Here is a 25,849-nt window from a genome sequence, read left to right on the forward strand (position 1 = left end):
ACATAATTCAATTATCCCAAACACTCTAACATGTTCCCAACAACAAAACCCATCAAAAATCTAGCCTTAAAACTCATCAAATTCTCACTTCAATTCATAAGCTAAAAGGGTTCAAGAACACTCTTAAAACAACCAAACAACTCTGAAATTAATGGCCATAAACCATAATTCAAAGCTTACCTCAATTGATGTTTGAATCCACAAGTTGTTACTGAATCTATTCCCAAAGTTTCAGCTCCAATTCATGTGACCCTAGCCCAAAATCTCACTTAGCTTCAAGGATTTTCTATTGGAAACCTTGAGAACTCAAGAGTAAAAGAGAAGGAGAGTGGGTGTCGGTTTGGTAGCAGCCCCTAGATGCTTATGTTACTTTTGTCCTTTATTCAACTAGGCGTATCTAACTTAAACTAATCACAAGGCTCGGGGTACCAAAAACGTCCCTGAGGGCAAAAAGGGTAAATTTCCCCAACATTCCCTCCTAGACTCTCTAACTCCAAATATATCACCAATTATTTATTTTTATAACCCTATAACCTGATTAATTATCCAATACCCAAAATACCCCTTGACTCACCCCCAGTTGGGTATTGGGTCCCGTTGTGACTTTCCCCTAGAATCGCCTCGTGCTGAATAGTTCAAATAAACCCACATAATAATGTGGTCTCTCACATATATCACATATATGCACATAAATACACATTTATGCCCGCAACGGGCCAAATTACCAAAGTCACCTTTCTAATAAGAAGTAGGCCCACACGCATATTTCATATCCCTAAATATGCGCATTTAATGATAATTCACATATTAACGATTAATATAACAATTAAACATGTAATTTCATATATTGCTATCTCGGCCCCCTAATCAAGGCCTGAAGCCTTATTAGGTAATTTTGGGACGTTGCAATGGGACCCATTGAAGATTTAGACGAGGTCCTAATAGATGGAAATGACCCAACTAGAGCAATCAAGGTGGGAAGAATTTGAAGGTGGAGGTGAGAGCGCAACTAGTAGAATTCTTGCGAAGAAATTAGGATGTCTTTGCCTAGTCTCACAAATATATGGTTGGTATTTCACCAACTGTGATCAGCAACATGCTCAATGTGGATGAAAACTACCCAGCAGTGCAGCAGAAGAGAAGGTTGCTCGACAAAGAGTGATCAAAGACATTAAAGGAAGAAGTCGAGTGGCTAAGGGAAAACAGATTAATTATGGAAGCTTACCACCCAGCATGGGTTGCTAACCCTGTGTTAGTACCCAAACCTAATGAAAAGTGGAGAACATGCATGGACTTTACTAATCTAAACAAAGCTTATCTGAAAGACTGTTTCCCTCTGCCCAGGATAGACCAAATGGTCAACGCAACCTCTGGTCATGAAATTCTATCTTCCACGAATGCGTATTCTGGGAACAATCAAATTAGCATGCACCCTCCCGACGAGGAGCATGCTAGCTTCCGAAAAAATATGGGAATATACTGTTATAAGGTTATGCCATTCGGCTTGAAGAACGCGGGTACCCCTTACCTGTGTTTAGTGAATGACATCTTCCGTGACCTGATCGGCAAAAATATGGAGGTATATTGTAACGTCCCAAATTCCCTAATGTGGCTTAATGCCTGGATTAGGCGGCCAGGAGGTCCATAATTGATTTATTATGAAATTATGTGATTATATGCATGATTATGTGAGTTATATTATTATATGATGATAATTGCATGCATGTGGGTCCACTTCTTATTAGAAGGGCATTTTCGTAATTTGGCCTGTTGAGGGCATATCTGTATATTTATGTGCATGTTAATGATTGATGGGTGAGATCACATTGTTATGTGGATATGTTTGAGCTATTCGACATGAGACAATCTTAGGTTGCAAGTTAGCGGTTTGGTCATAACGGGATTAATTGTCGGGCTCAAGGAGAGCCTAGGGGTAATTTGATGATTAGTACATTATCGAGAATGAACGGGTAATGGGTTATTATTTAAAAATTATTGGAGAATATTGGGAATAACGGGAATTGGTGGACGTTAATTATAATTAACGAGATAGACGGGAAATGACTGTTTTTCCCTTGGGTGGCTGTAAAGGAATTAATTGACCCTAGGGGCATTTTGGTCTTTTGACCATGGGATATGTTTAAGGTTAGATGCCTGTAGAAGGTTAAGGAAAAAACAAAGTAGCTCTCTTCCTCACTCACGATCATTTCTCTCTCTCTCTCTCTCTCTCTCTCTCTCTCTCTCTCTCTCTCTCTCTCTCTCTCTCTCTCGGGTTGAGATTTTGAAGGAAACTTAAGGATTCAAGCTAGGGGATTAAGGCTTGTGAGCTTAGGATCTTGGTTCAGCCATTAGAAAGGGTTCAATTCAAGTTTGAGGTAAGGTTCCCAGCTGAAGTTTCAAGTTTTTACTCTATTTTTAAGGCTAGTTTAAAGCATGAGGTTTTGATCATGGAATTGGGTATGTGTTGATGTTTTGAGTGGTTTAAGGCTTAGGTTTTGTTGTTAAACTGGTGTATATGTTGTGTTGATGCTTGGTTTTAATTGTGGGATTGATTTGTTGAGGTTTTGGTAGGTTTTGAATTGAGAGTAAGGTGGGGGAGCTGGGTTCGCAGGGTCAAGTCGCTACCGAGTTTGTGCAAGTCGCGGCCTGGACCCATTTTAGAGCCTCCCCTGGGCTCTGTCTAGCTGGCGCACCGCGACCCACTGGGTCAAGTCGGCTCGCCCTTGGTACCCCAGACAGAGGCTCTCTGTCTTGGGGGCGCATCGCGACCCGCCCCTCCCTTTTGTGCCATGATGGGTTTTCAAGAGTTTTTAGGCTCGGGGTTTCATTTCTTAAGGCTCGGGATTGAATTTATTAACCGTTTTAGTAGGATTCGAGGTCCCGGAAGCGAGGTTTTAGACCATGAACCTTTTATGATTTATTTTATTAATGGGATTTCATATTTGGTTATGACTAGGTGACCGCTAAGGGACTTAAGGATTGATCGTTCTCAAGTGTCGTTCTTTTATTATTTCATGCTCGAACCAGAGGTAAGAAAACTGCACCCAGTATGTGACATGCATGGTTATTGATTAGGCATGTTGAGTGCTCTATATATGGACATTGATTGCATTGTAAATGCTTAGCAGCTTTGCTTATTTGTGAATGGTACTGACTTATTAGTAAAAAACGACATTAGTGTCAGTACTGGTCGTGAAGTCTTGACTTATTAGTCATGATTGGCATTAGTACTGAGCACTGGTCGTATGGTATTGGCATAAGAGTCAAGAGTGGCATTCATGTGTTTAATGCAAGATGAAATGATTAGATCTAATCAACATGAGCATTAAATACTTGACCGACCCTAAGGTCAAAGAAAACTAAAGCATTGGTCTAGCCTAAAGGCTAGTTACTTAGAGCCAGGGCCAAAAGGCTTGGGTGATTGAAACGTCACATGGCTTAGGGTGCGGAGCCCCAGAGTATGACTCATTAGTCACCTATACAAAGGGTGACTCATTAGTCACCTATCCAGAGTGTGACTCATTAGTCACCTATACAGAGGGTGACTCATTAGTCACCTATCTAGAGTGTGACTCATTAGTCACCTACCCAGGGAGTGATCATTTATTGATATTGTATACATGCAATAATAAGTTTTCTTGCTGAGCCTTGGTTCACGGGTTCTTTGTGGTGCTGGTAAAGGGAAAGAAAAGCTCACCCAGCCTTGAGTGGAGAGCTTAGGTGGCAATGTGTACATATGCGGCCACTTGACCACCACGACCAAGGTGTTTCTCAGGGGAACTAGGGTTTAACCCTATATTTTTGCCGCTTAGGTCAGCGGGTTGTAACTTTTATACTGTAATGACCATTTTGGATTGTAAATAACTTTGTAAACACTTTTATGGGCCCATGTACAATTTAATGTTTTAAATAAAATATATCCATTCCTTTTGACCGATATTTTTCACCCTAGCCTATTAATGACACCTAGATGCGCGTTTATAACCTAATGACTCATTTAGCGAGTTAATCACTATTTAAAGTTTACAGTAATGATCTTGGAGTAACCAGGGCATTACATATATGTTGTTGATATGCTGATCAAGTCAAAAGAAGTTGGGAGCGTACAAGACCTAGAAGAGTGTTTTGTCATACTTAGAATGTATCGCATGAAGCTAAACCTTCTAAAGTGCTCGTTTGGAGTAAGTTCTGGAAAGTTTCTACTATTTATCGTCAACTCATGAAGAATTTAGGCCAAACCTGAGAAGATCAAGGTGTTGTTAGAAATGAAGTCGGTGACCAGAACAAAGGATGTACATAGTTTGACCAAGCAGATTGTTGCTCTAAGTAGGTTTATTTTCAAATCTACAGATAAGTGTGTCCCATTTTTTAACTTACTTAGAGGGAGCAAGAATTTTGAATGGACGAAGGATTGTAAGAATGCCTTTCAAGCAATAAAGGAACATTTGGCCCAACCTCCGATCCTTTCAAAACTGATAGACGGGAGGATCTCTTCATCTACTTAGATGTTACGGAGCATGTTGTTTGCGCTACTCTAATACGAGAGGAAGATAAAGTCCAGCATCCGGTCTACTACACCAGCAAGCGGTTGATAGGAGTAGAGTTGAGGTACCCACTGATTGAGATGTTAGCATATTTTATGTTGCTTGCTTCTCAAAAATTGCACCCATACTTTCAAGTTCATCCCCTTAAAGTACTCATCGACCAACCATTACGTCAGGTTACAAAAACCAGAAACTTCTGGTCAGCTACTTAAATGGGTTGTAGATTTAGGCTCACTTGAAATTACATATCAACCCTGGCTGGTCATTAAGGGACAAGCTTTGGTAGACTTTATTTCTGAGTGCACCATAATTCCTAATATTCCTGACCAACAAGAAACATTGGATGCATCCGAGCAGAAAAAAGATATTCCTGTTTGGAAATTGTTTGTAGATGGATCTTCAAACGAACATCACTCGAGGGCATGACTTATATTAATCAAACCTGAGCAGCATAGAATCCATTGCACTTTAAGGTTTGGATTCAATGCCTCCAACAATGAGGCGAAGTATGAAGCTCTACTAGCAATGTTGTGACTTGCCAAGGATGTTCATGCTTGGTCGATAGAGACAAACAATGATTCCCAGATAGTTGTCTACCAAATTTTGGGAGAGTATTAGGCTAGAGGTTTGTGCACGGTGGCCTATTTGAATACAACCAGGGATTTTCTTGCACAGTTTGAAAAGTACTCCATCAAACAAGTACCAGGAGAGCAGACTTCCAAAGCATATGCCTTAGCTAAACTGGCCAGCCCAAAAGATGATGACACTTTAAACATCATACTAGTCGAATACTTGGCCAATCCAAGTATCATTGAGCAGGAAGCACTGCCCATTATAATCGCTAACACTTGGATGACACCCATCATTGCATATCTCGAAAAGGGGACTTTACCAATCAACCGGAATGATGCAAAAATTTTGTTGAGACATGCTGACCGGTATGTCATAATGAATGGAGTGTTAAATAGGAGAGGGTACTCTTTACCATTACTGAGATGTGTAATGCCCGACTAGTCAAAACGCTTGCTAGCTGAAGTGCATGAAGGATTTTATGGAGACAATGTTGGGGGAAAAGTCTTTCTAAAAAGATTTTGCAACAAGGATATTTTTGGCCTACAATGAACGAGGATTCCATGGAGTATGTGAAAAAATGTGATAAGTGTTAGAAATTTTTTAAGATACCTCGAGCACCACCAAATGAACTGAAACAAATGCAAAGTCCTTGGCCTTTTGCAGTATGGGGGATTGTGATTGGGAGGTTGCCCAAAGGAAAAGGAGGAGTATAGTTTGCGGTAGTTGCAGTGGAATATTTCACCAAATGGACCGAAGTTGAACCACTAGCAACAATCACCTCCAAGAAAGTGTTAGACTTTGTAGTGAAGAATATTGTCTATCATTATGGCCTACCACAGAAGATAGTGTCAGATAACGGTACTCAATTTGACAGTAACTTGTTTACTGGTTTCTGCACTAGACATGGCATAACAAAAAGTTTCTCATCAATAGCTCACCCACAAGAAAATGGGCAAGTTGAAGTAGTCAACAAGACGTTAAAGGACACCCTGAAGAAACACCTTGAACAAGCTAAAGGTTCATGGGTAGAAGAATTACCAGAAGTCCTCTGGTCGTACAGAACTATTGCTCGGACAGCAACTAGCAATACTCCATTCTCCCTAGCATATGGGTATAAGGCCATGCTGTTGGTCTAGATAGATCCCCCGTCCCATCGAAGAAGTACATACAGCCAGGTGAATAACCATCAATTGCTAGCTGAATCTTTAGACCTGATCGAAGAGAAATGAGAAAAGGCGAGTTTGTGGGTTGGTTCTCATCAACAAAAAGTGGCTCGCTACTTCAATTACAAGGTAAAAGATCGCAAGTTCCAAGTCAACGATTTGGTCCTCAGAAAGGTGTTCATTAAAGACCCAGCAGCTAGAATGTTAGGACCAAATTGGGAGGGACCATACCAGATCGAGCAAATCTTGCCTCCCGACACTTACAAACTATCTCGACTGAATGGTGAGCTTATCATAAACTACTGGAATGGTGAGAATTTGATGAGATATTATTAATGAATACCACTTACAAAGTGGTAGCTTAGTTTTAAGTATTCAACTTGTTATTTAAGTTTGTTAAGGGGCTGGTCACTAGCTTACCAATCGCCTATTTTCTTTGTAATCAATTTTTTCTTGGTTAAGACTCGTTTTTAAACACGTTTTGTCATTTCTTATTACGATTAATAAAAACATCATGTGTAGCGTGATCAAATCTTGCTACAAATATGCATGTGTGTTAATTATTTTCATACTCGAATAGTGTTCAACTAGTCAGTAAAAATGGGTGGTGTTCAACTAGCCGGTATATTCTGGCAGTATTCAACTGGTTAGTCACACTGGGCAGTGATCAACTAGTCAGTATGTTTAAGCAGTATTCGGCTGCCAGATATTTTCCATATATTCTATGTGTTTCATGAGTAATTAACTACTTGAACAGATTCAGTCAAGTAGCAAGTGACAAAGGATCTTTCAACCCTCGATTACTTGGGGGGCACATAGGGTATACTAGCATATAAGTTAGCACATGCAATAAGAGCACGAGTTACCGTATTTTTTTGGCTGACTTGTAAATTTATGAAGTCAAAAATGTCCATTAAGTTAACCTGTATAACAAAGCTTAAGCAAATTTGAATTTTTCTGGTTTTAGAAAACTTGGAGTTAGAAACAAATACTCGTGTGGAGATCATTATTCTGCTCACAAACATTTAGAGCAATAAGAGTGTGAGGAAATATACTTGGTAAAAACTTGTGAAATATATATAATTTCTAAGTTAAATAAAACTAAGTACTCATGCCAAAATATATAAGAATCATAGTGAATTTACTATTCACAAAAAAACTTATAATGTTTTAATTCTAAAAAGACTTAGAATGTTTCAAGTTAAAAAAAATGTAAAGTACAAATGCCAACATCTCAGTCGTACGAGCAAAATATAGAAGTTGTCAAGAAGCGATTGTCTTTACAAAATACCCCTAAGGTCAGGTACTTACTGGTCAGTTACATTAGTTACTAGCTGATCGACACCATCTTCAGCCTTTGGGATTCTTCTGGTTGGAATTACAAGGCAGTAGAAGAAGGCACAACACCAGAAGGAAGAGCTGCCTCCTTGGCAGCCTTGGCCTCGTATTTGGCGAGCTCCTCAGCCTTTGCTTCTCAGGAAGAGAGTCTAAGTTGAGAGGCTTGTTCGACTTCCATATCTGGTAGAAGTAGTTGAAGAAGATATCTTCATAATGCGCCAGATCATCATCTTTGTCTTGCTTCAACTCCTCAATCTCTTGATTCTTCTTCTCCAACTGATCGATTAAAGATTTGATGACTTGGGTCTTCTTACTGTTCTCATCAGCCAAGTCCTTCGAAGATTTATCCCGATCGTCAATTGTCTTCTCCGCCTGCTCAACTTTCTATTGAAGATCCTTCTCAAACTTGATCAGAACATCATTCTCTCCCTGGACCTGCACCAACTGTTCATTCAAAACCCTGACCATCTTTTTATAATCCACCGCTCGACGTTGAGCATGGATGATTGTGACAAGTCCTTGAAAATAAATAAAGACAATTAGGACAAGCCAACCAATAGGTAAATACATATGGTTATAACAAAGTACTTACACTCATCGTTTCTGCTAGGCCTCTGTTAACGACCACCTCAACACTCTGCCGAGGAAGACTATCAAAAGCACAAGTCATCCTCTCATGGTTAATTGTTTGGTCAAGCAAATCTCGACTATACTCTCCAGCAAGTCATAGAGGTTCACTTAGGCCCCCAATACCTATTGTTGGTCGGACCATTCTCTTTGGGGTAGGAGGTGGAGCAGCCTGTTTGAAGGGGCTAAGTTTCCCTCCTAGTCAGATGGTTTTGTCTAGTCGCTTGGGACAATTTTTGTAACCTTGCTTAAGGGGTTTATACTGCTTCCCTCGCCATCTTTCCTCTTATGGGCAGAAGGAGTGTTAAACTGCTTAAACATATCTGAATATGAAAAAAAGTGGAACAATTTGCCGTTTAGAAGGAAAAATAGAAAAAAGAAATAATTACAAGTGTAGAAAAGATTCTACTATGACCATGTGCCTCTACAAAATCTACTATATCACAGTTATTCTCAAATTTATCTAAAATTTTGATTGCCCAAGAGTTCTCTTCTTGGAAATTGTTGTATGACAAATTGAACTATCCATCCTCATTAAACAAGTTAGCGGGATGAACACGCAAGTCATAAAAAGGAACAAGCAAAGAGTTAGCCTTAAAAGAAGATGATGAACTATAGTTTTTACTAGTGGGAGAACCTGGATTTAGAGTTTCATTGAGGAAGTGATTATCATCCTCCGAGGAAGAGCTGACTTCTTTAGGGAGTTCATTACTTTTTCCTTTTCCATGTCGAGCAGGAAGAACTGGATGACGAGACTCCTTGGGAAGGGGTTTCCTAATAACTAGATCACCTGGTCAACGTGGTTGAGAAGATGGCTCAGGAGAGAACTTGTCCATAACCACCTTAGTGTCTAGATATGATTGGTCGGTCATATATACTTCGCCAGTTGTACTTCCAGCACCGACCTTTTGATTCTCTTTCAACAATCCCGCTAACTAGAAGTTGGTTAGGTTGACCAACTGCTCGACATCCTTCTCATCATTGGGCATGTTGGCCAAAACCTCTGCTCGGTCATACATCTCTTTGGTTGGAGCTGGTTGGTAGAAAGGCCATGCATGAGTAAAAGCCAAGTAATTGGCTTCAATGTCTAACGTAAGAAAGTATTCTGTGTATGTAACGACGCTATTAAGGCTTAAGGGCCTTGATTAGCGTGCCAGGAGGGCATGATGGGATTTAGGTGTGATTTTAATGATTTAAATGCATGGTTATGATTTAAAGCATGTTATATGACCATTTGTTTATCTGAGATGCATGACTATGTATGTTAGTATGCATGTAGGCCCGGATCGTGTTAGAAGGGCATAATTGTAATTTTGGCCATGTTGGGCATAACTGCATTGTTATGTGATGATTGTTGAGGCCACAGTGGTATGTGGATGTATCTGTGCTTTGTGACTCGAGGCGATCCCAGTGAGCAGGCTAGCGGAAAGTGTTGACAGGAATTTATACCCAGCTCGGGGCGAGCCTGGGGGTATGAGCAGGAATTCAGAGAAATAGATTGAGATTATTTTGATGATGGGGGATAATTATTTGGTGATTTATCAGGTATTGGGAAGCAACGGGAAAATATTAGAGACACTTGAGGATTAGCGGGAATTGGGTGAATGACTAAAATGGCCCTACTTGAACAAAAGGATTTAGAATTTATAGGAAGGGCGTTTTGGTCATTTGGCTTTTGGAGATAGGTTTTTTTAGGCTTTATAGAGAGAGGGAATGCTGAAAGAAGAAGAAAAGAAAGAAAGAAAGAAAAGAGAGAAAACAGGGGGGGTTTTCTCAAGGAACGGTTTGTGCGTTCTTGCACCGTTCCTCTCCGTTTTTCTTGGGGAAAAGCTCGGTGGAGAGCTAGGATAGGCTGGGCATCAAGAATCTTAAGGTTATACTTGAAGATTTGGCAAGGATTAGCAAGAACACATCAATGTTTGAGGTAAGTTTTAGAGATTTTCGGTTTTAAGGGTTTTGATGGTTTGAGCTGTGTTTTGAGCTGGATTGATGTGAATCTCAGGGGATTTCTGGGCAAGCTTTGGGGGATAGCAAGCTAAGGAGGCCTAGGGTTGATTCAAGGTCGAAATTTGCAGCAATGGTATGATTTCTAAGACTTTATCTTTGTGGTTTGCATGAATTTCTGGTTTAGGGTTGTTCATGGTAGATTTTGAGATTTGGGATAAATAATCTTGGGATTTGAGGATTTGGGATGCTTGGGATGAATGGAGAGTGTTCATAAGCTTGATTTTGAGTTTGGTAAAGATTTGGGGAAGTTTGGTTTGAGATTGGGTGAAAGAAATCGCAGAAATGCGATTTTGGGTTTTCTGGGCTGCAACTAGTGCTACAGCGCTAGTCAGTGGGCGCTGTAGCGCTAGTCCCTATTTCTAGAGGGGTGTTCTGCTTGTAGCGCTACAGCGCCCTCTTTAGAGCGCTGTAGCGCTGCACTGTTCACAGAGGGGAATTTTTGAGTTTTGATGAGGGATTTTGACCTAGGGTTCGGGGCTTGTTTCCGCCACTTTGTTTTGGGGATTTGGGACTTCCCGGGGGCTCGGGATTGGTCCCGAGGCTAGGTATTCGGACTTGGGGTTCGGTGTTGACTTTGACCTATGTTTGTGCCTAGGTGCGCACGAAGGCTCGAGTGGGATCGTGCTCAAGGAGTCAGGTGATTTTAACTATCGCATTGTCAGGTAAGAAAACTATAACACCCGTAGGATAGGGCGTGGGCCCATAGTATGATTGCGGGGGCGCGGCCCTATATTGCATCACATGTTAGGGTGCAGACTTAAATGAATTAATATTTGATTGCATGTTGTTGTGTTATATGATATGTGTGATTATGATGAAATGAACGGCAAGGGCCGAGTACGGCGTAGGCCGGGGCGGCCGTGGGCCGAGTACGGCGTAGGCCGGGGCGGCCGTGGGCCGAGTACGGCGTAGGCCAGGGCGGCCGTGGGCCGAAAGTAACACCTAGCACATGGGATGCTATATTCAGGGTGGGACCCAAGGGATACATGAGTTATCCTTGCGGTGAGAACCGATACCCCAGGGCTTTGGTAAGGGTCCTGGGGCGGCATGGCCGTGTTTGCTTAGTCTAATGATTGACTTGTTTATTTGTGGATGATCTGTTATGATAAGCTGTATACATTGCATATGTTATGTTCTGCATGAGTTTTCTTGCTGGGCTTCGGCTCACGGGTGCTCTGTGTTGCAGGTAAGGGCAATGACTGAATCAACCAACCATGAGTACGGAGAGCGTGAAGCGGCGCATACATGTTTGGCCTGCCCGACTGCTTTGGTTGGGGGTTTATTTGAAAATGGCTGTAATAATCTACGATTTTATGATTTATCGACTGTAAACTTATTTCAAGATGTAAATAGTTTTCAAACCTTATTTTGGGATCCCAAATGTTTAATAATAGAATTTTTAATGAAATGACGCATTTTCAAAGATTACAACCTTAACTTTTAATTAGTCACACTTTTGTTTCAAAACCTCGGTTAGCGAGTCCATTGCACACTGTTTTGTCTTAAAAACTCACTTCGTAACGGCTCTAAGGAAGTAGGGCGTTACAACTTGGTATCAGAGCGAGCCAAGGTTTATTGGTTCTGGAGATCGACCGAACATGTACGCTCGCTGTCAGTGACAAGCTCGACTCAGGGTTGGTTGGTATGATTAATTGACATGTCTGAATATATGTTTGAATGCCCTGTTTGCCTGCTTATTTATATGGAGCATGAGGAATGAAGTGACATATGCATGAGATACTGATAGGGCCTGGCCCTTGACTATTGCATGTTGAGATTGATGCATGCTGAATAATACTATTATGCATATGGATGAATATTGGCATAATGGTTCGCATATTGAGTGTATGTGGTTAATTTTCTGAATTTATTCATTAGTTATATCTGTTTATTTGCTTGTGTGAAGCATGTTGAGATCTGGGTATACTTAGTGATGATAGAATCTGGTAGCTAAATGTATGACATTGTGGATTTGACCTAGTATATGCTTGTGTGTGCATTTTTCTGGTGGATATTTGGACCTAGTGGTGGTTTGGTTCAGGGTATGAACCACAGAGTTCAGGAGTTGGGTCAGTTTTGACAGATGAACTCGTGTTGTTTGTTCCTAGAAGGGTTTGGGGACCTGATATCGTGTTAAAAAGGGGATTCTAGATATAAGTTGGGGTTGGGATCCCCAGTTATCCCTGAAAGTTGCAGCAGAGAGTCACTAGTGTGTGAGTTAGCTGTGGGGTTGGTTAGTTGAGATGGGATGGAAGAACAGCGGATTTCTCTGGGGGAAATAGCTTATTTGGATGTTTTAGCAGTAAGGTTACCGGTGTTGGTTTACTGTGAGGTATGGACAGATAAGGGTATTAATGAGAGGCTTAAAGGGTGTTATCCTCGGGTTTTGAGGAGAGTTCGAATTGACAAGGAATTATCAATAGACGGGCAGACTTATAAGTTTGGTTTGGGCTGTTAGGGTAACAACAGCATAGATCAATGGGTATGGTGAATTGGATAATTCATTTTGGGAATTTATACTGATGGATGTATCTGGAATTGATGGCGACCCATTTAAGGAATTGAGATTTGGAATAGTCTAAGGAGTTTGGGCTGTTCTGATGTAAGGACTTATCGTCTGTATGTGGATGGCAGAGAGAGCCATGATGTCGAGGAACTGATGGTTGATGATTAGAGCATGAGTGCTAGAGCCGCAAGGGCAGTGCTTCCTTTGATGGAATTAGTAAAGATAGATTCGGGACAATCAAGTTAAAAGAACCCCGCATAGGGTTGTGGCTTCTGGAATTGCCAAGAAAGGGGAGAGGTCTGGGTGAAAGGATGGTACTTTTATTTGATAGAACGCAGCAAGGTTGGATTCACGATTGTTGAGGTAGAAGGACCCCAGACAGTGCTTGGGCACCTAATTTGAGATTTGAACGAAGCTTGATTGCTAAGGTGGTTGTCGAGCTGGCGACAGGAACCAGGGAGGTTAGTTAGTATGCGCTTGGGGGAGAGGATGCCACCTGAGAGGAGGTCAGGTGAGGACTTCTACATAGAACGACTCGATATGTTGGGATGGATTTCCCATGGTGAGGGAACGGAGAACCAGAGTGCAGCGATACATTCAAAGTTCGAGGCTGAGTCCTCAAGGGTGAGTATTTAACTGATGAGCTTATGCTTTGGTCATGTAGCGAACTGGAAGGATTCGGTGTTGAGAATGCTCCGAGAGGGTGATGGACATAGAGAGGTTGCCTCAATGGTGCCATTCGAGAGGCTGAGGACAGTGATACTTATTGAGAAGGAATTGGAAACTTTGGCAGATGGATTGTTGAGGATATCATCTGGAGTACGTAAAGGAGACAGAGCTGATCAGTGGGAAGATTGCGTGGGTATGTAAAGAAAGATTTAGGGGATACTTCAAGGTCAGACTACAGATAGGATTGGTATAAGAAATGTTGTAAAAGACGGTTTGGCCGACAGAAAGTCTATTGAAGCGATCGAAGGAATCTGAGCCTGGTGTAGTGTAGTCAGTGTGCTATACTGCGGGGATTGTTGGCATCATCGAGTTAGAACAAAAGTTTAATGTTGGATACAAGGTGGGACGATGTCTCAAAGAGTGATCTATGACCTGGTTATTACCAGTTGGAAACCAAGGATAAAGACATTTCGTGAATTGTTTAGTTTGCACCGGATAGGATGTGAGGAGCTGGTAACAAAGACTCTAGAATGGTTCAAGCTACAGCAGCACAGGTAAGTTCTTTAGGCAGAGAATGCATGAACGGTTTGGACAAGTCCCCTTCAAGCTCACGAGCAGTGCGTGTGGATTACTCCCAGACGGAAATGGCGAGCAAATGACTATGCGGAAGGCGTTTGTACCCAGAAGGCAGAGTCTCAGGTAAGGTTCTACGGAGTATTAATTTGAGTGTCGTCAAGAGTACTCAGATTGGAGCTACAAGAAGAAAGGACAGGTATGAGAAGATTTGATCTGAAGCCGCAAAGAAGCCAGTGATGAATATCTGAAGAATTGAAGGCATAACAAGACTGGTAAGCGCGTCATCTATTGCACAAGCACCTCCGGAGACAACTACATCAGAGATGAGGAGAACAGTAAAACTTGAGGTTAGACGGACTGAGTGGCGTCAAATCAGAAAGAAATTCAGAAGACAGGTAAGAATCGATTGATATCTGGCAATGCTGGAATTTGTGTATGTTAAGGTTTAGTAAAGAGTGATTGCATAGAGGACCTGATCTATGGTAAGGACATGGAAGTGGGGGAGTGTACCACGATTTGGGCACGCCCAGGAATTAATTGACGCGAGGATGGATTGAACCTTGCGGGAGGCGACTAAATGGATCATGGTTGATAAACTTGGAACGTTAAGTCGACTGTTGTGCAGGGCATAAGGTACCTGAGTGTTGGGTATCAGTAAGGAAGGTAGCGTTAAGACACAGATGTGGTGAAAGGTATCAGATGGGTGATCAGTGTTTGAAATCCTCGATTGAGCGAGGGGAGATTTAATTGGAGGCGGGACTCCTAGCTGTGAGGCGTGTGTCAGTCAGGTAATAACGCCATAGATTGTAATGGAGGACGAGGCAACGACTGAGATTGGCGTAACGTTAGTAGGTATGATTAGCTGGTGAGTGTCACTGAGCTATGGAATCCGAAGTGTCGACTTTGGGTTGAAGCAGGGAAGGACCCTGCTAAGGTGGTACAAGTTGGGATACCAGGAATGGATGAAGGATCCAATTAGATTTGGTTTGCGAATGAGGATTCGGAATGGATATCATTCCACTTCCTAGGGTACGTCGTACCGGGAGGGTCGAGCGGGTGACAGAGTCTAGTGTTTTCCTTGGACCCTGAAGGGTTAAGTGATGTGGTAGTGTATCACGGGAATAGACAACTTTGGACCTTGAGTAAAGTGTTTGGACATGAAAAGTTTTAACTCGGTGGTTTGAGTTAATGTAGTTGGTTCAGGTGAACTGGTAGCAGGGTAAAACGTCGATGATTCAGAATTGAGACCCAAGAGTATTTTAAATTTTGGAATGGGTCTAAAGAACGAAAAGAACAGAGTGGGAACCTGGAATTGTCAGTTGATTGCAAGTGAATTGGCAGTCTGAAAGTTATCAAAGATCTTAAAGAATTAAGCGCTGAGTAGGCAAATACTTGAGGTATTAAGGGAAGTGTAATCCCTGACGAGTTAGTCGCGGTGGCAGTCGTTGGTGTCTTGTTAATGTAACGCATAATGAATACTATGGTTTGGCTTTGGTTCAGAGAGAAAGCCAGAGAGGTTGTTGGAATCCTTAAGGCAGGAGTGTCTGCATATTCGAAAGAATAAAGAGCAGGTAAATTGTTAAATGTTGAGGAAATAAAGTTCCGGAAGGAAAGATTTGTAGCTCTACGTAATAACAGACGAGGATCTGTAAGGTGTTCAGAGAAAGAAGGGAGAGTTCTGACTCTTGTTTCAACATGAAATTCAGAAGTTGTACTAAGGGTTAGGCCAGCGGGGCCGACAAGCTGATCCCACCTAGTAGAGGTGATGAATTGGTCAATGAATTGGCTATCGAGAAGACAATGAATTGGTCATTGTAATCTAGGCAGGCCCTGAGGCTTCAGCAGGGTTGCTGTGTAAGCGAAAGGCTATCGGGAGTATGGCCGTTAGACAAGATCTTGAGAGGCAAGATTGTTACTCCTGTAGGACTGTTGTTGAAAAGTAAAGTAAAGGCGGTGGACCTTGAAAGTTATGGTCAAGAGCTGCGGGTTTACTGATTGATATGTTGGACAAATTTCGAGGACGAAATTTTTATGAGGAGGGGATAGTTGTAACGACCCAAATCCGCTATTAAGGCTTAAGGGCCTTGATTAGCGTGCCAGGAGGGCATGATGGGATTTAGGTGTGATTTTAATGATTTAAATGCATGGTTATGATTTAAAGCATGTTATATGACCATTTGTTTATCTGAGATGCATGACTATGTATGTTAGTATGCATGTAGGCCCGGATCGTGTTAGAAGGGCATAATTGTAATTTTGGCCATGTTGGGCATAACTGCATTGTTATGTGATGATTGTTGAGGCCACAGTGGTATGTGGATGTATCTGTGCTTTGTGACTCGAGGCGATCCCAGTGAGCAGGCTAGCGGAAAGTGTTGACAGGAATTTATACCCAGCTCGGGGCGAGCCTGGGGGTATGAGCAGGAATTCAGAGAAATAGATTGAGATTATTTTGATGATGGGGGATAATTATTTGGTGATTTATCAGGTATTGGGAAGCAACGGGAAAATATTAGAGACACTTGAGGATTAGCGGGAATTGGGTGAATGACTAAAATGGCCCTACTTGAACAAAAGGATTTAGAATTTATAGGAAGGGCGTTTTGGTCATTTGGATTTTGGAGATAGGTTTTTTTAGGCTTTATAGAGAGAGGGAATGCTGAAAGAAGAAGAAAAGAAAGAAGAAGGAAAGAAAGAAAGAAAAGAGAGAAAACAGGGGGGGTTTTCTCAAGGAACGGTTTGTGCGTTCTTGCACCGTTCCTCTCCGTTTTTCTTGGGGAAAAGCTCGGTGGAGAGCTAGGATAGGCTGGGCATCAAGAATCTTAAGGTTATACTTGAAGATTTGGCAAGGATTAGCAAGAACACATCAATGTTTGAGGTAAGTTTTAGAGATTTTCGGTTTTAAGGGTTTTGATGGTTTGAGCTGTGTTTTGAGCTGGATTGATGTGAATCTCAGGGGATTTCTGGGCAAGCTTTGGGGGATAGCAAGCTAAGGAGGCCTAGGGTTGATTCAAGGTCGAAATTTGCAGCAATGGTATGATTTCTAAGACTTTATCTTTGTGGTTTGCATGAATTTCTGGTTTAGGGTTGTTCATGGTAGATTTTGAGATTTGGGATAAATGATCTTGGGATTTGAGGATTTGGGATGCTTGGGATGAATGGAGAGTGTTCATAAGCTTGATTTTGAGTTTGGTAAAGATTTGGGGAAGTTTGGTTTGAGATTGGGTGAAAGAAATCGCAGAAATGCGATTTTGGGTTTTCTGGGCTGCAACTAGCGCTACAGCGCTAGTCAGTGGGCGCTGTAGCGCTAGTCCCTATTTCTGGAGGGGTGTTCTGCTTGTAGCGCTACAGCGCCCTCTTTAGCGCGCTGTAGCGCTGCACTGTTCACAGAGGGGAATTTTTGAGTTTTGATGAGGGATTTTGACCTAGGGTTCGGGGCTTGTTTCCGCCACTTTGTTTTGGGGATTTGGGACTTCCCGGGGGCTCGGGATTGGTCCCGAGGCTAGGTATTCGGACTTGGGGTTCGGTGTTGACTTTGACCTATGTTTGTGCCTAGGTGCGCGCGAAGGCTCGAGTGGGATCGTGCTCAAGGAGTCAGGTGATTTTAACTATCGCATTGTCAGGTAAGAAAACTATAACACCCGTAGGATAGGGCGTGGGCCCATAGTATGATTGCGGGGGCGCGGCCCTATATTGCATCACATGTTAGGGTGCAGACTTAAATGAATTAATATTTGATTGCATGTTGTTGTGTTATATGATATGTGTGATTATGATGAAATGAACGGCAAGGGCCGAGTACGGCGTAGGCCGGGGCGGCCGTGGGCCGAGTACGGCGTAGGCCGGGGCGGCCGTGGGCCGAGTACGGCGTAGGCCGGGGCGGCCGTGGGCCGAGTACGGCGTAGGCCGGGGCGGCCGTGGGCCGAGTACGGCGTAGGCCGGGGCGGCCGTGGGCCGAAAGTAACACCTAGCACATGGGATGCTATATTCAGGGTGGGACCCAAGGGATACATGAGTTATCCTCGCGGTGAGAACCGATACCCCAGGGCTTTGGGAAGGGTCCTGGGGCGGCATGGCCGTGTTTGCTTAGTCTAATGATTGACTTGTTTATTTGTGGATGATCTGTTATGATAAGCTGTATACATTGCATATGTTATGTTCTGCATGAGTTTTCTTGCTGGGCTTCGGCTCACGGGTGCTCTGTGTTGCAGGTAAGGGCAATGACTGAATCAACCAACCATGAGTACGGAGAGCGTGAAGCGGCGCGTACATGTTTGGCCTGCCCGACTGCTTTGGTTAGGGGTTTATTTGAAAATGGCTGTAATAATCTACGATTTTATGATTTATCGACTGTAAACTTATTTCAAGATGTAAATAGTTTTCAAACCTTATTTTGGGATCCCAAATGTTTAATAATAGAAGTTTTAATGAAATGACGCATTTTCAAAGATTACAGCCTTAACTTTTAATTAGTCACACTTTTGTTTCAAAACCTCGGTTAGCGAGTCCATTGCACACTGTTTTGTCTTAAAAACTCACTTCGTAACGGCTCTAAGGAAGTAGGGCGTTACAGTGTAATACTTCCTAGGGTTTGTTTTAAAGGTAATACCATGAAGATATTTGACCCCATTTGACCTATGGAAAAGGTGGAAAAGAAATGTGTTCTAGAGGCTGGAGTTGGTCCTGAAATCAAAGAGATAATGCATTTCATGAGGGGTAGGTGGACTCCAGTCCTTGAGTGGTAGAGAATGTATAGAGTAGCCAAAGCTTGTATCCCGTTTAGAGCTATTTGAATGGAGAGACACCAAAATAATCTGCTATCGACCGGAAAAAGTGATGAAGAGGAATGATGGCTCCCGCGAGAATGTGGTATTTCGACTAGGTGCAATACACTTCTCTGGGATTGTTAGCCAACTGGTCGGGTGAGGACACACTATGGATACTCCCTCAAGGTCGTATGTAACACCCTACTAATCTAGGTGCATTACATTGTGTGTTTAAAATGGTGCTTAAATCGTTAAGCGATTTAGACTCAAAAGTGTAATTAAGATTAAACAATGGTTTAGGTACTAAAAATTTTTGTCAAAAGAATTAGACTTTCCATTAAAAAGTTGGAATGTATATAAGGGATCCTGAAAAGGTTTTTAAACTAAATACAAATATAACCAAGATTACATAAATAGCCAGCCTAAGCGACAAAACTGGACTTAAACCCTAAGTCCCTCAAAAGTATTTCGATCGTGGCAACCGAGCAGGCTGAGTATGTACACACTACCCTAGAGCCCTCCAACTCATGGCTGATCATACTTCCCTTTGCTCTTACTTGCACCACAAAGCACCCGCGAGCCAAGGCCCAAAAAGAAATCTCAAATAGACATAGCAAGTAAGCAGTTGTACATAAACATTAATGACATGATTCACAGATTATAAATAAACTCAGGTTAACTTTCCAGGAAGTTATACTGCCTATGTCGAATAGGTGCGTATCACACCCCCATAGTGGCCCTGCCATAACGACTTATATTCCGCATGATTATCGCAGATTATGGCCCCCTTGTCGATCACTCACAAATAAAAATATGGTAACAAATACCACAGATACAATCACAATAACAAGAATTTATAATTCTAATCAGAACCAGCACACGGTTATAACCGCATTCAACAGTCAGGGCCATTGCCCTATTCGGGGTGCATGCGCTAGTTTTCTTACCTCGAGTCTTGCGTGGAAGATGAAACGACCTCAAATGCGGTCCTTTTCCTGAGCCTTGCGGAAACCCTAGTCACAACATGAATGATACACTTATTAGGGATTAAATCCAAGTCCCGAGTGTTGGTTTTTGATCATGTGATTGAGAGTGCAGAGGAGGCATGGGATAATATTTCAATGCAATAATAACAATTATTACAACATAAGAACGAATCACTCTAGAAACCATAACTAGAATGAGTTCTTTCTCATGTGCATGAATCTGAATAAAATAGAAACTTACAAATACTTTTTCTAGATGTAGAACACGTGTAGATCAAATAACGTCTTAGCCTCCTAACCCACCATCTTCAATACTATGGCTCGCATAAAGAGAAGGAGACAGGTGGATGTCTATGCTATTTGGTAGGATACACAAGAACACACTTGTCAATCTCAACACATGAGAGAGTGTTCTTCTCACAATACAGAGAGAAAAAAGTTCTCTATTTTTTACTCTTGGAAAAATATTGTGCAATGCATCTGATGTCTTTTCTTGGTCTTGATGTTATATTCTATTAATATAACAATAGAAATAAGACCTATCCCTAACCTTATTGGGCCTCTGAGTGGGCCATAGTCCATTTGGATTGTGGTTGACGCCAACAAGAGGGCTTTGGGCCCTGTGGTATTTTATCTCTATAAAATGCTATTTGTTGGACCTTTATCATAATATTTCATGTAGTATACAATTATACCACAAAATTAAATATGCTTTAACTAATTTTCAATAAAAATTAATTTCACTTAATTATCAATATAATTTTATTTAACATTAAATATTATTTCATAAATAATATTTTAAATATTATTTCACTAATAATATTAATTTGTGAGAATAAAAATAATACTTTATTATTTTAATTATTTCATTTTCAATACCAAAATCTTACCTCTGTGTTATCGAGCTAGTACGGGGACAGTATGGACCTGTAGTTCTAAGCCCCAATAATTTAATTAATTTCACTAACTCTTAGTTCCATTAATTTATTTATTAACTATGAATTATTCCATTAGAAATTCATATTTGAACTCTCAAAACTATAGTCTTATATTATTAGAAGCTATAACTATAAAGTCGTCCATTGATTTAGTCATTGCATGAGTTATGACCCTCTGCTAGTTGTTCATAATTAAAGCTAGGTCTTAATTTCCATTAACCTCTTTAATTATGTCTTTATCAATTAGTTCCATTGATTCTCTAATGAACATTATTCTATAAACTTAATTATAGAATGAAATTTCTTTCTCTAACAGAAATTGAGTGTTCTATGTTCAAGTCCCAAATCAACACTAAAAGGAACAACTAATCTTCTTTCATTTAAGTAAGGAGCAGATTCCATATCTGTGAAGTATGTTCCCAGCCACTTGTAGTTCTATGACTCCAAGATATCAAAAATCCGGTCGTAGGAATATTGAACCTTACCTGATAAGTCAAAAGTCATAAGAACAAATAGGAGTTCATTACTCACTTCAAGATTGAGATCAAGTCTCAAACGACCATCGATTGATGAATGTTGAACTTCTATATTTTAATGGAGATTATCAGAAGTTCTTTCTTTCATTGTGTCCCAGTCCAATACAATCTATATTGTATACAATATCTCTATCTCTTTGTGTCACTACACTTAACAGTCTAGATAAACTATTCTGTCTTAAACAGAAGATAGAGTGTACTCATAATCTTTATTAAATAAAGATCCCACTTTATTTAGCGATTACGGAAATTTTTTATATTATTATCTTGAATTAAATCATCTCGTATATATATATATCATTATACATATACTTAATTCAAGATCACTTCAATAATATTGGATCTTCATGATAAATGGCATGTATAATTAAATACAAATATGAGTGCAAAATATTAACTTTATTTAATTAACAATAATCATTCATATAGAAATACGCTTTAAGGGCACGAATCCCAACACTGAGTTCAAACTAAAACCCTAGCTCTTGGGCTTCAAATTGTCACTCAACCCGGGAGTGAAATCGTCTCCCGAGCCCCTAAGCGGGCCCCCAAGAACATGTTTTGGGGCACCTAGTGTGGTCGCACCCACGGAAAGTTTGGACTTTTTGGGACACTAGCATGATCAAGCCCTACCCCAGCGTGATCGTGCTGGTAGCTTCGAAACCCCAAATTGAAATCAAAATCCTGGGATTCTGGGACACTAGCGCAGTCACGCTAGGTCCCTGGAAACACAAAAACGAACCCAAAAATGCGTTCTTCCCCAAAACCAAAACTTACGATTTTCCTTGCAATTCTAGACCTCAAATTCGACCAAACACTTCATTCTAACCATATTTTTTTACCAATATCAACCTCAAATAACTTAGACAAGAAACAAACATCATCAAGATGCCATAAAAACGCACCAAAACACATCAAAGCACCAAATTATTACTTAGAGTTCTAAACTCTAACTTTGGCTCCAAAAACTGAGATTCAACCCCAAATTAAAGAATTCCAATAGTTATTAAACATTAAGAAAAATTTTAAACTTGATTCTATACCCATTTATCCCACCTAAACAACTCAAACATGCCGTATTTCGAAATTTTCCATCAAGATCCCAAACTCCTCAAGAACACCAAAGATGAGGAAGATAAGAAATTCACCTTTGAATTCAAAATCCTAGGTGCATCATGATGTCCTTGGAAGTTCAATTCTTCTCTAAAAAATTGAATCTCATTTTGAAGTCTACAATTCCAGCAAAAATTCTTTAAACTAGCTGTTGAATCCTTAGAACATGTTCTAGAAGAGAAACAAAGGAAAAGAAAGATTGTGGAACGTGAGTGGCAGGCTGATGCCTATTTTGGCCTAATCCCTTAGTCAAATGAACATTATACCCTCCTCTCTTAACTTCTCTTCAAAGTACCCCAAGGGCAAAATTGTCATTTTAGCTTAAATTCCCACTAAACCTCGAATTACACCTTAAATTGCCAGTTTAAATTCTCTAATCTTCAAAACATAAATATTTTCCCCCAGTATATATTATTTACCAATAATTCCTCAAAATATACAAAATTCCCAAAATGCCCCTTGGCTCACCCCGAGCTTGGTATTTATCCCCATTGTGACTTTTCTGCTAAACTTGCTCGAAAGGATCTACCCAAGCTGAATATAACAAATATCTACATAATAATGTGGTCCCAAGCACGCAACACATACAAATTACGATTATACCCTCAACGGGTCAAAATTACGAAAATGTCCCTTTTTAACAAAAGTGAGTCTTTAAACATATTTAATGCATACTCAATCATATAATCATATAAATCACATAAATAAATTAATTCACACATAATTACCCCACGTGCCCTCCTGGAACGCTAATCAAAGTACTTAATTCTATTAGAAGTTTCGGGATACAATGTAAGATTGAGAGTACCTCTCAACGACCCTAGGAGTTAATCTGGTGGTCTTGGCCACATACCAAGATGGCTCCTGGTCTTCCTGTTTCCTCAATTTAGGCATGACAACATTCTAGATCTCTATTGCAAACACCCAGGCAACCTTTTTCTTTGATTTTTTTAGGACTTTGCACTGGTTGGGAAGTCCTTAAAGAAGCTTGACTTTCAACCTCTTCCACTGGTTGTTCTTCCACTTGAGGCTCCTCCTTGGTTACTTTTTCACTGTTCAACAATCTATCTAAGGGTCTTGCTCTTGAGGTAGTCGAGTTGTCTTTTTTACTCTCACATAGGTTGGTGTAGTTTTTGTTGTTGGAGAAATTGGTCCTCGTGAAGAAAATACAAGGCCGATTGGGGAAGAATTTTCTTCAATTGATGAAGACAGTCTTCAAGAGTCCTTCTGCTCGGAGATTTTGATGAGGAAGAGTCACTACTCGGAGGGTTATCACTTGGCTCAAGGCGCGAAGAATCAGAGTCTGTTTGGTTGTCACCTCCCTTGTAGCCGTAACGATTCATCTACAAAAAAAGGGGGGGAGGTGAGTAAACCAAATAGAGAGTGTGTGTGAAAAATAAAAAAAGGAAAACTACTACCCGGTGAAAAACTTAAAGTTTTGCCTGAGCAGTGTGTATTTATCCTGCACAAAAATCTACTGCTCGGTGGAAAACTTAAAGTTTTACTCGAGCAGTGTGCATTTATTTGTAACAAGAAATAGCTGCTCGGTAGGAAATCTTTTATTTTTACCCGAGCAACAGGAATGGTTTCGATTAGCATTGTTTCGAACGAGCAGCATATTTGTATAGAAAAAGAAGAATTTACTGCGCAGTGGTGGTAAAACACCAATTCTTGCCTAATTAGTGTGACAAACAGATCAAAAAGGGTACTTCAATTATTTTACAAAGCTTCTCAAGGAAGCTTCAATGTTCTTCAAGAATTCAAGAGCTCGAAAAACTAAAATTTGGACTTTGAGTCATTTTTTCACAAAATTTCAACAAATCAAAGGTGAAATTGGTCAACCCAAAACCTAGGCTACATCAAATCAACATCAAAATTCTATTTCTACCTAGATTTGTCCATGAAATTTTCAAAAAAAATCAAAATAGAGTTTCAAATTTCAGAGGTATTTATCAAACTTTTCTCTAAATTTTTAATCCAAATATGCTTGAAAATAAATGCAAAGTTTGAGAAACTTACCCAAAAGGATAATCAGAGGCTCGAATTTTTGAGAGATTCGTCGAAAGAGCTTGGAAATTTTTGGGACCGTCAGACTTGGAAGAGCTTCGACAAAGAAGAGGAGATGAAGAATTTTTTTTAGTCTTTGAGAAGCTAATGAAGATAGTGAGGTCGTGTATTGTCTAAGGCCTTATTTATAGGGTTAAGAGAGAAAACACAAAGGCCTTTAATCTTCTCTATCACATTATCCCATGATTTGGGAAACGTGCAGCCACCATTACCATGTCCAAGAAATGCAATCATGGGTTATTAAAAAGGCAGGAGAATACCAAGAGGTATTATTTTGGAATTTGGAACACAAAGTTACCAAATTTATTGGGGAGTTATCGCATGGATCTTTAAATGAATGGAGATTGCAGCTCAGATATTCATTATTCAAGAAAGTTGCTGGTCGGACATGAACTATTTGGACTACTCGAGAAAGTTGCTAGTCAGACATGAACTATTCAGACTGCTCAAAAAAGTTGTTGGTCAGACAAGCACTATTTGAACTGCTCGAATATTTACTGCTCAGGAAAAGTTCATCATATGTTGGACACATATGATAAACTTGGGGGGAAAATATTATCCCTTAAAAATCAACATGATGATGTGGCATTTTGAGGTGACATGTGGCAAGCCATTTGTAATGACCCAAAATTGCTAGTAGAGCTTAGTGCCTTGATTAGCGTGTCAGGAGAGTATAGTTGGTTTATATGTGTGTTTAATTGGTTAAATGTGTGACTATGTGGCATGCATGATTAATATGATTATATGAATATATGACATGCATGCTTATGAGTGTTAGATATGCATGTGGGCCCTTTTATAACTTATAAGGGCATATTTGTAATTTCGACCCGTTGAGGGCATAAATGTGATCTTACGTGATATATGGTTGAGACCCTGTTATTATGTGGATATATTTGCATCATATGGCTCGAGACGGTCCTAGTGAGCGGATTAGCGAAATAGTCACAACGGGGTTTAAATACCCGACTCAGGGGGAGCCTAGGAGTATTTTGGGAATTTAGAAAATATTATGGGATTTATTGAGTAATGAATAAATATTTGGTAATTAATTAGACGTGATGAGGTTAATTGATTAATGGTAGGAATATTTGAGGTATTAGCGGGAACCGGGGGAAAATGATCGTTTTACGCTTTAGAAGCCACAGAGGATTAATAAGTTTAAAGGGAAAAATATACTTTTTTTGGGTTAGGATATACTCAAAAGACTTAGGAAAAGAACTGGAAACTTACAAAATTTCTCTCTCTCAACTCCTACACATTTTCTCTCTCACTTTCTTTGGAACTTGGGTGAAACTTGGAGAATTTAAGGGGACCAAGCTGCAATTGAGCTGGAAATTTGGAGGAAAACCAAGCTGGGATTAGTCAAAGTATTGTTGAGGATCTAAGCTACAATTGAGGTATGAAAATTTGTACTGAGCAAGATGAATTTTTCTGCTG

The sequence above is a fragment of the Humulus lupulus genome, chromosome X, assembly GCF_963169125.1.
Source record: "Humulus lupulus chromosome X, drHumLupu1.1, whole genome shotgun sequence".
Lineage (NCBI taxonomy): Eukaryota > Viridiplantae > Streptophyta > Magnoliopsida > Rosales > Cannabaceae > Humulus > Humulus lupulus.